We start from the raw sequence: 9,148 nt of genomic DNA on the forward strand, positions 1-9,148 counted from the left end.
CCCCGCGGCCTGGAGCAGGACTGCACTCACACCGCCCCCCGCGGCCAGGAGCAGGACTGCACGCACACCGCCCCCCGCGGCCTGGAGCAGGACTGCACGCACACCGCCCCCCGCGGCCTGGAGCAGGACTGCACGCACACCGCCCCCCGCGGCCTGGAGCAGGACTGCACTCACACCGCCCCCCGCGGCCTGGAGCAGGACTGCACCCACAACGCCCCCCGCGGCCTGGAACAAAAACAAAGTTGCTGGAAAAGCCCAGCGGGTCTGGCAGCATCTGTGAAGGAAAAAACAGAGTTAACGTTTCGGGTCCGGTGACCCTGTGGCCTGGAACCGGACTGCGCACACACCGCCCCCTGCGGCCTGGAACGGGATTGCAATCATACGCCCCCCCACGGCCTGGAGCGGGACTGCACGCACACCGCCCGTTGCTGTGTGCTGTGCACGAAGGGAACCCATTTTCTGCTGGTGCTTCCTCGTAAACCGTTTTCTTGGCCAGTGTGGTCAGTCGAGTCAATGAACGTATGAGTCCAGAGATCAGCCATTGGGCCCCTCTAGCTGCAGCTCTACTTTCCTGCCTCTCCCTGTGACTCTCTTGACCATCAACTCAATGTCCAATCAAACATGGGCTGATGAATCAATGTTGCTTCATGTTGAGCACCAATGGGAGGACATGCAAGAGATATCTGTCACTGAGTTGCACCACGACTAACTGGTTGATTTTTAAATGACATACAGGGAGTCCTTATTTAAAGTTTTGGTTGCATTCATGAAAATTACTACTTTATGTGAAACGGGTTTAAGTGAAGCATAGTTTCCCAGAGAAATCAATGTTAACGGTAGAGTTAAGTTCCTACAAGCTTTTTGCTTAGAAAAAAATGTATAGATTGAAATACAAGACTATTCCATATGCGCACAACCTGCATTCTAAACTAAAGTAACCTGCAAAATAAAATGCATCACTGAAAAAAAAAGGAAAAATATCTGTACTTAGGTTTACTCAACAGTATGGTCCTGCTGCTAGAGTGACCAGGCTCCATTTACTGGCAGAAGTTGGTGGTGCAGCTGGACTCCCAGAGAACAAGTTGCACAAATGGCTTTCTGTCATGAGATGGAGCAGTTTGAATTCAGCCAGCTTGGATCCTGAAAGTAAAAATGGGATGGAAGGTGAGACTGGAGCAAAGGAATATTGGGAAGCGAGATCAGAAGACAAGGGGGAGACAAGGCTGGTGGGAGACAAGAACTGGAAGCTGCAGCATGTCACACAGTGGAAGCAGCATGCAATAGACAGAGGTAAACATTCCCACAATCAGCAAATCACATCTAACGTTTGTAAACCCCTCACATCCAGTCATGGAGTCATAGAGTCATACAGCCCAGAAATAGAACCTTCAGTCTGACTCATCCATACCAATCAAGTTTCTCAAACTAAACCAGTCCCGTTTGGCCCATGTCCTTTTAAACCTTTCCTATTCACATACCTGTCCGAATGTCTTTTAAATGTTGTAACTGTACTTGAACTACCACTTCTTATTTCAGTTCGGTCCACATACGAACCATACTGTGTGTGAAAAAATTGAACCATTGCTCCCTTTTAAAAAACTTTCTCCCCTCACCTTGAAAATATGCCCTCTAGTTTTGAATTCACCTGCCCTAGGAAAGGCCTTTGTTCACCTTATCTCTGCCCCTCGTGATTTTATAAACCTCTATAAGGTCACCTCGCAACATCCTATGCTCCAGTGTAAAAAGTTCCAGCCTATCCATTCTCTCCTTATAACTGAAACCCTCCAGTCCCAGCAACATCGTGGAAAATCTTTTCTGAACCCAATCTAATTTAATAATATCTCTCCCATAGCAGAGCAACCATAACAATATTTAGCACTCCAGAAGAAGCCTCACTAATGTCCTTTACAACCTCAACATGATGTTCCAACTCCCATACTTAAAGGTCTGAGCAATGTATGCAAGCACGCTTAAATGCCTTCTCTTAACTACCCTATCTATATGCGGCGCAAACTTCAAAGAATTTTGTATCTGAACCCCAGGTCTCTCTGTTGTACAACATTACCCAAGGCCCTACTTTTCATTGTACAAATCTTGCCCTTGTTTGTTTTACCAAAATGTAATACCTCACATTTATCCAAATTAAACTCTATCTGCCACTCTTCAGCCCATTGACCAAATTGATTAAGATCTCTTTGTAATCACTATTGACTATACCACCAAGTTTGGTGTCATTCACAAACTTACTAACCATGCCTCCTAAATTCTCATCCAAATCATCATGAATGGTGATGGACAATTAAACAAGTAACTGAAGGAGGATGCTTCAGAAATGTCCTCATCCTCAATGAAGAAGCTAGGGAGCCCAGTTACTTTTGTCCTTCATGTTAGGGGGTTTGACTCAGCTACACTGAAGGAACAATTATGTTTCCAATTCTGGTGTTAACTTGGAGGGGAACTTGCAGGTGATGGTACTCCCATGATCTACTTCCCTTATCTTTCTAGATGGTAGTAGTCATAGGTTTGGAAAATGCTAAAAAGCTTGGTTGAGTTGCTGCAGTGCTTCTTGCAGATTGTATACAGTGCTGCTACTGTGCATCAGTAGTGAAGTGTTGTTGAAGGTGGTGGATGAGGTACCAATCATGTCCTGGGTGGTACTGATCTTCTTGAGTGTTAGAGCTGCACTTATCCAGGCAAGTGGGAAGTATTCAATCACTCTCTTGACTTGTGTCTTGTAGATGGTGTTCAGGCTTTAGAGAAATAGGAGTATGTTACTTGCTACAGAATTCCACACATCTGAGCATTCCTAGCATTTGGGCTTCTTTTACAATCATAGTATTTATAGAGGTAGTGGTCTGGTATTACAGAACATTTTGTCAAAGCTTTCCTTCCTGCACTCATCAAGGCAATTTCCAAGTATACCAATGTTACACTATTTTAGAAAAGAGTACTGAATGATGGGCAAGTGGATTCTAATTGGTAGAGGCATTACACTAGTACTAGTTAGATGATGGCTGACAGTTAACTGACAAGTTTTGATTAGATTTAAACCAGGAGGTTTGATTCTGATTAGTCAAGGCATTGCCCTGAGTACTGAACCAGAGATTGAGTGGCACCTGTTTTATTGATTTGAAACAGGTGCAGCCTACACAAATGTTCTTTTTGTCCACAAAGCAGAATCCTGTACATTAATATATGTAGCTTTCAGTGTATGCAAGTGTACCATATTGCGAGCTCAACTGACAATTCTTTACACTAGTTTTCAATGTCATTCTTAGTGCATTGAAAACCAATGCAAGATTGTCAGGTTTTTGAAAATGCTGTCCAAACACATCTAATGGTGGACACATGAGATTTGCAAGCATGGTTGAATGGATATGGTCATACCTTGCTTGTTGCAAACAGCCAAAAGACACAGAGATAGCAAAAACTGCAGATGCTGGAGTCAGAGATAACAAAGTGTGGAGCTGGAAGAACACAGCAGGCCAGGCAACATCAGAGGAGCAGGAAAGCTGACGTTTCGGGTTGGGGCCCTTCTTCAGAAAATTAGCCAAAAGAGACATGCTGTTTGATATAATCTGACAGTCTTTGGTACATATGGCATACATACCTAGCATCACACTGGCACTGAATATTCATATACTGCATTACTCATTTGCATGATAAATAGAATGTACTTTTGGCTTAATAACAGCATCCTTTTTATGGGAACATCACACGTTGCTACCGTACAGGAGCAGCATGAAACAGTCTCCTGTTGCACAAATGTTTGACATACCTTGCTCTTCCAAGTTAACTTGAGGTAGACTGGACAACTTGGGGCAAAAATGACAGTCTTAGGCCCTTTCATTACTTTACACAATATACAGTGGGAAATGATCTATCAGGGTAGCCATTCACCCGAAGGATGGCCTTACAACACCCTATCCCAATATCAGACTTTCATGGTGAACATATTCCTTAGGCTCTATTAAAAAGGTTGCCAGAAAGGCCAATCTTATAGGGCATGAAACTGTTGGAATCCCAATGTGTATATTGGCCAGTGAAGGTGGGTTTGACATGGACAGCAGTAGACAGCCCCCCGCTTCAAGGAAAAGGAACTTGTTTAATTGCTCCATTTTAAAAGTGAATTTCATCATAGAATAGGGCCCATTAAGACATGTAAGGAAATTCTTAGGTGCAGATGCAAATATAAAAATATCAGAAACATGTATGGGGTAGAAAGCAAGGTATCATTCATTGGAGACACAATTCTTATGGAATCCTACAAAGATGCTTGCGAGAGCTGAGAATAGTGGGGATCCCATGGCAACACCATCTATTTGTGTATTCGTGGCATTGCTAAAACTGAATTCAACTGTGGGATAATCCTGCATTCTTCTAAACCCCAACATATACATTCCCAACTATCCAATCTTACTTTTGATGTAAGGTGTGAGATATATAATGATTTATTTTAAGCGTTCAGATTTTGAAGTGGTGCACGTGGGTTTTGGTCTATGTATGAGGATTGTTTAGTAATTCATTTCTTTCTGTTTCTGGAGTCATCATTTTAAATGAGTATGTGTCCAAGAACAGGTTTCTGGAGTCCTCCTGCAGTGATAACACGGAACTTGAATATACTCTGACAGTTTTATGATCAAAGAGAGAAAACAGTGAAAGACATTTGCTTGTTTTTGGTTTAAGAGAATCAAGAATTGTTTTTTTTTGCTTTGGGAAAATTCCATAGATTGGAAAGCCTTTATAGCAGTTTACAAAATCTAGCTGCTGTCAGATGCAATTACAGTTTCTTCTGGGGACAGGACTGGTTCAGAATAGTTAGGAATTAGGTTACATCACTGTAATGATTTTACTTTGAAGTGCTAGATCCTGGAGGGGTTAGTTGAAGCTAAGAAAGTTTAAGCTGTGTGTCAGTGTGTCCTCAGTCAAGTAAAAGGCATCAAACTCTCAAGACCAGCAATTGAAATAAAGTTGTTAAACCTATAGATGTGATGGAGAAGGGTCTCTGATAGTCATGTGTTTCAAAAGCACACAAATGTGTGTAATAGCTTGGCTTGTTTTATTTGATCTTCATTTCTTTTGTGTGATGAACTTCTTTCCATTTGTTAAAAAACAAATCTGCAACATTGCATGCTTATGTTTCAGTATAAGGCAACTTTGTTAATTTAAAAAAAAAAACATATTACTGGGATCAGAAGATACCTCATAAGATAACCCCATCATCTCAGGATTCAGTTGAGTGATTCTAATGCCATGGATATCAGTGCAGGGGCCTCAAATATTTACAACCTAAATCAAAGACTTAAATGAAGGGGCCAACGTTATTGAAGCTAAATTCATTGATGAGGTGAAGATTGATATAAGCAAGTTGTGAAGAGGACAGAGTCTACAAAGGATATAAATTAAGAGAGTGAGCAATAAAATGTCAGATGGAGTATAATATGGGAAATAAAGTTGTCCACTTTGACAGGAATAGAAAAGCAGAATTTAAATGACAATTGAAAGATGCTGTCTTAAAGAGGGCATCCTTGTATACAAATCATAAAAGTTATAGTGAGTATAGTTAAAGCCAGTGAATAGAAAGGCAAATGGAACGTTGAGTATAAGTTTTGCTACAAATATACAAGGCATTGGTGAGAGTATCTGGAATACTGTTACATATTAACAATGAATTAGCAATAGGCCACTCAGTCTTTTGAGCCAGTTCTACCATTCAACAGCATCATGGCAGATCATTGACCGTGGCTTCAACTCCACATTCCTGCCTATTTCGACAACCTTAGACTCCTCCATTATTCAAGAATCTATTGACCGTTGCCTTAAAAAAAAAAAATTCAACAATCCTGCCTCCATTGCTCTCTAGGAAAGGGAGGTCTTGGAGAGATGTCGACCTAATGGCATTATCACCAGACTATTAATCCAGATACCCAGGCTAATGTTCTGGGCAACCAAGGTTCGAATCCTGCCATGGCAGATGGTGGAGTTTGAATTCAATAGTGATCCGGAATGAAAAATCTATTTGGGGGGGCGCAGGGGTTACCCATTTAGCTGACAAGTGTTCCTTAGGGAAGAAAACTGCGATCCTTACCTGATCTGGCCTGCATATGGCTCAAGACCCACAGCAATATGGTTAACTTGCAAATGCCTTTTGGGCAATTAGAGATAGGCAACAAATGCCAGCCTAGCCAGTGATGCCCACATCCCCTGAATGAACTTTTGTTTAAGAAAGTGAGCTCCAAAGATTCACAAACCACACACCCATCTAAGGGACATTTTCCTCATATGACTCTTAAACTGGATCCAGGTTGTAGTCTCTCTCACAGAGCATCTTTTCAGCATCCATCCTGTCAGGTTCACCTAGGATCTCATTTTTCTAAACTCCAATACAGACAGACCTAAAATGTCCAAAATTTACTGACTATAACCCCCAGCCCAGGTATCAAGTGAACCTTCTCCGAAATGCTCCGAATATATTTTTCTTTCTTAGTATGTAAAGAGATCCAACCTGTACACTACTCCAGATGTGGTCTCACCAATACCCCGTAAAACTGCAGCAAAATATCCCTATTTTTATCATCATACCCCTCGCAATATGTGATAATATGCCTTCCTCAATTACTTGCGGCAACTGGATCCCAGCTTGTGATTCAAATGCCAGGATACCCAGATGCCTCTGTAGCTCAGAGTTCTTTAATCTCTAGCCATCTAAATAAATTACTGCTTTAATATTCTTCCGAACAAAATGCAGAAGTTCACATTTTTTCACATAATACTCTATCTTATTCAAGGAGGGATATATTTCCATTCAAAGCAGTTCAGAAAAAGTTCACTAGCCTGATTCACGGGAAATAGATTTCTCGTGAGGCAGCCCTATGCTCACTGAAATTTAGAAGAATGAGAGGTGATCTTAATACATATATTCAGAAGGGAGTGGGGTTGTCAGGATAGATGTAGAAGAGATGTCTTCTTTCATGAGATACCTAGAACTAGAGGCTCAGTTTTACAAAAAGCATTTAAAGTAATCTTTATAAAACATTAGTTTGGCCCCAACTAGAGTTTGTATCCATTTATAGGCACTATATTTTATGAAAAGACTTTAAAGTATTAAAAAGAAAGCAGAAAGGATTTAAGAGAATATTCCAAGGATGAAAGTCTTCAGTTATAGAGTTGAGAACTTGGGCCTGGTCTCCATAGGGAAAGTTAAGAGGAAATTTGATCAAAGTTTTCAAAAGAGCAAGGGGCCAGGACAGATAGGGAGAAGTAGTTGCCTTTTGCTAAAAGGTTGAGACTAGAGGAAATAGATTTAAAGTGAATGGCAAAAGTACCAAAGCTGACACAAGGAGCTACATTTCTGGTGCAACGAATGGTAAGGGGTGCAGTTTGAAAGTGTGGAGGCGGCAAATTTATTTGTGGCTTTCAAAAGGGAATAGATTAATGATCTTAAAAGAAAAGAACAGCAATACTATGGGATAAAGGGGAAACAGGAAAACACAACCAGACAATTGACTCACATTGATAGCAGTGTGTACCATCTACAAGATACACTGCAGCAACTCACTAAGGATCCCACAGCAGCACCTTCCAAACCCACAACCTCTACCACTGGGAAAGAGGAGGGCAACAGACTTATGGAAATACCACACACTGCAAGCTTTACTCCCAAGTCAAACACCATTCTTCAGTGTCACTAAGACAAAATCCTGAGGTTTCCTCAGATGTGCACTGTCGCTGTTCTTTCACTATTCTGTTCTTGAAGAAGGCAACTCACCACCACGTCCTCAAGGGTAATTAAGGATAGGCAACATATGCTGGGCTAGCCAGTGACACCCACATTTGTGGATGAATACAAAACACTGAGCCATTTTTGCCGAGTTGCACAAGTTAGTTCCACCATCCCAGGAGAGAATCTGGTGAACCTCCACTGCACTCACTTTTGTCAAGTATATTCCCTTTCACCTTCACTTCTCACAACAACGTGCATAACCTCACTTGTCCAAATTACATTTGCCATGCTCATACCCAATCATCCTAAATTCCAACCCCCAAAGCCTCTTTGTATCCTGCTGACAACCTAAGTTGCATCTAGATTGGTCAATGCATGTGCTCTCATTTTGTTTACTGTGCAGAACCTTATTGAAAGCCTTCTGAAAAATCCAAATACACATCCACTGATTCCCCCTTAACCTCACTGCCAATAACATCTTCAAAAAAAAAGTTACAGATCTGTCAGACATGGTTTCCCTTTCATAAATCCACACTGCCTCTGCCATTTATCATTATTTTCACAAGTGTCTAGTCACCACAACCTTTCTGATAAATTCTAGTATTTTCCTGACTACTGTTGCCAAGCTAATAGGCCAGTAGTTCCCAGTTTTCTCTCCTCCAAGTTTTGAGATTACAGTCACAAACTTCCAACCCACAGACACTAATTGCGAATCTATAGAATTTTGAAAGATGAGCACCAGAGAATCACTATCAACTCCTCTTTTAAGACTTTGGTATGTAGAGCAGTGTCCGAGGAATTTGTCAAGTTTCAATCCTATAAATTGGACCTGTACCACTTTTTAACCGATACTAATTTTATAGCCATTTTATAGTATAGAACGTAGGCATTACTAATGAAAAAGTTTGATAAAAAAAGAGTTTGGTCAAACTTTTTCATTTTGTATATGTCAGTACAATTCATATGAATTCCAATGCAAAGCAAAAACATTTATATTGTATTGGTTGGCCAATGAAATCTGATTAGCAGTGGCATTGCTGTGGAGAATGCACCAGTTACTGATGATTGACAATTAAATGCCAAGCATTTTAAAATTTTAAACAAGACAGGTAGACTCTGATTGGTCAAGTTGTTCCCCTGAACAAAGAACCATAGAATAGCTATCATCTATTTTATTCAATTTAAACAGGAGTAGCATATGTTATTTCCATTTGCAAAAAATAGGGCCTGGTGTACCGAAATATAGCTTTTAGTATACAAAAATCAGGCTCATAGTAATGAAGCAGCACATATATACGTACTTTCAAGAAATTGGATTAAATGAAAATTGTGGCCTGTCATTGTATTACTGTCACCACTGCTAGTAATCCAGAGATCCAGGGTTAATGCTCTGAACATACAGTTTCAAATACAATCATACAGCTG

This window comes from Rhincodon typus, chromosome 20 (genome assembly GCF_021869965.1).
Source record: "Rhincodon typus isolate 14 chromosome 20, sRhiTyp1.1, whole genome shotgun sequence".
Taxonomy (NCBI): domain Eukaryota; kingdom Metazoa; phylum Chordata; class Chondrichthyes; order Orectolobiformes; family Rhincodontidae; genus Rhincodon; species Rhincodon typus.